This window comes from Nothobranchius furzeri, chromosome 19 (assembly GCF_043380555.1).
Source record: "Nothobranchius furzeri strain GRZ-AD chromosome 19, NfurGRZ-RIMD1, whole genome shotgun sequence".
Lineage (NCBI taxonomy): Eukaryota > Metazoa > Chordata > Actinopteri > Cyprinodontiformes > Nothobranchiidae > Nothobranchius > Nothobranchius furzeri.
In genome coordinates, this window is record NC_091759.1 from 26529066 (window position 1) to 26531565 (window position 2500).

Here is a 2500-nt window from a genome sequence, read left to right on the forward strand (position 1 = left end):
GTCCCGTCTGCCTACAGAGCACCTCTCTGCATTTCTCCTGAAACCACTACTCTTTTGGAAATGGACTTAATTAACTGGTCAATCAACGCGATGATAAAATTTTTCTACGATGAGAACGGAGAAGGGGGCTCCCACCTGTCCTCAAGGGACATTCGCATCGGGATATGCACTCGATTCTTGGGAGGTCTGGCGAATCGTGTGCCTTTCTCAGCTGTCCATCGAGGACGTGGAAGATTTGTGGATGTTCGGCCTGATGATCACTGGATTTCTTCTGATTGGAGTGGGAGGATATCTGGTTTTCTGGAAATTTGGGAAGACAGGAGCGATTGGAGTGCGACCCGTGCACATGGAATGTGCCGCTCGTGCGGTGACCTCACAGACTGGGACGTTACTTGAGGTGAACCGTAAGCTGGATAATGTCCTCGCGGCGTTGCCTGTATTAGTACGCAAGATGGATGTCATCTCGGAGAGGGTCGCCGGACGGTGTGGGGATGTTTAGAACATAAAATTGGCTTCACTGGTGGACATGAATGACCACTTATAGACTCCAAGGCAGAGAGGAAAATTATCTCTGCCTGCCCTAAACAAAGCCATGTTTATCCTTATCTGACGCCATAGCAGCCTCTCAAGGCTGATTCAACACACCCCCACGAAAGGAGGAATGCCGACAGATGCTGTGTCCCGACCTCCCCCCCCCCCCCCCCCCCCCCCGGCCTTCAGATTGTGTCTTCTGCTGAGGTCAGCGACCTGCGGGAAACTCAATGTGCTCTCTGGTCCTTATCTCTCCCTCCCACCTGTTGATCTGCAGCTGGTTGATGCGCTGTACCGGCAGCTCCCGTTAGAGGCTTCAGGATCCCGCCCAACCCCGCCTCCCCATCGGACTCTGATGTTGTATCTGTGCTGTTTGTGCTTCTATGTTGAGGAGTTTTTTTTTTGTATAATAAGAGTTACTCCCCGCTGGGGCTAACTCTGCTATGCCTTTTTTTACCTTACCCCCACTTATCCTCATGTAACACCCTTTTCATCTATCTATTAAGGTAGCGCGACTCATGTTGCGAATGACCGCAGTCACCAATTCTTGTCATGTGTCTTACCCACGCATGTCTGACCTCTGAATATTGTGTACTGAAACTCAGTTTCGTTTCTCTGTACGTCCTGCACATGTGGTAGAAATGACAATAAAAATGACTTTGACTTGACTTCTTTGGATCTAAAAAACATTTTAAATTAGCGGACTTACTTTTAAACTTGAAAATTGTCCCGAAGTAGCTGCCGGCTTCTGATCCGCCGTTCTTTAGAAAATACCGCGGTGTATTGTGGGTAATGTTTGACCAAGGCTAGGCTACAAGACACCTCCTGTGTGTCCTCGCTCAGCTAGCTAAACGGCTAACAAACGAGAGCACACGCCTCAGTAGAACATGAACATTGGAACACGCCTTGGTGGCTCCTGATGACGTATCTCCTAGGCAACCGGGGCGGGACCAAGACATCAAGGCAAGGTTCCTTCGCATTGAGAAACACCCTAAATCATCAGTGAAGGCGGAGCTTCTGGGTTCGTAGTTCCTAATGTTCCTGAAACGTTTCCCCACAGAGGCCGGGTCGTGATGCTGGAGCTCAGCTTTGGCCACTTCAGTGCTTGTCTAACCCCAGCTGTGTGGGTTCTGGGCTGAACCGGGCTGAGTCGTGGTTTAACTCACCCTGATGCTGACTGGTGGACGTGGGGTTAGGGTTAGGCAGTCTGGCTGCTAAGCATGTGCCCAGCTCTCCAGCATCACTGTTCCTCTCCACTTCCGACCCGGTTTCTACAGCTCCAAGGTCCAGATTGACCAAAAACCCGGAGTCAGACTCGTGACCACAGAACCGGGCTTTTGGAGCGGATGCTGACAACAGTGCAGAAGCAGAAACGGGTTTTCAGTGTGGTTCTGGTCCGATCCACCTCGGGATCAGATCCATGCATTTATGATGAATGAATGATGTTTCATCACCAATCATCCGCATGCTGGTGGAACATAAGGTTTGGTCTCACGTGTAATCCTGGATGCTTCTAATTAATCCCATGTTCACGTCAGCGTCACTCGCGGCCCTTTGAACGGGTCCACGCACATACGGCATGTCCCACCTGTCTGGGACGAGCCCAGGCACCGAACTAGACCTGCGTCTGACTTCTGCACGTTGCTACATATTCATGCTGCTAGACGTGTCAAAGGGAGAGGTCAGGGCAAAGGTCACCGCAGCCTTAGCCAAGAACGGTAGGGCAGGAAGTGGATGGGGCAGAGTGTCCCGTACTCATCTGAAAGAGGGAGGGGAGGCAGGGAGGAGTGTCAGTTACCAAGGCAACGAGTGATTTGGGAGGTGTCAACATGAAACCTTGCAGCAGGAGGAGAGGAAGGACAAACAGGTGTGTATCTCACAGGGACGGGGTGGCAGAACCTCCCCTGATCTGTTCAACCCTAACCCAACAAGTCACCACTGGTCCAGAACTCCTCCAGAACCCATTCCC

At 51.4% G+C, this 2500-nt stretch overlaps 1 protein-coding gene across 1 annotated transcript in view; it reads right to left on the reverse strand.

Annotated features, from left to right (window-relative positions):
- The window catches only part of LOC107394959 (ephrin type-A receptor 7), a 103616-nt gene that overhangs the window by 11869 nt on the left and 89247 nt on the right, over positions 1 to 2500 (reverse strand). The gene's annotated exons all lie outside the window — the stretch shown is intronic.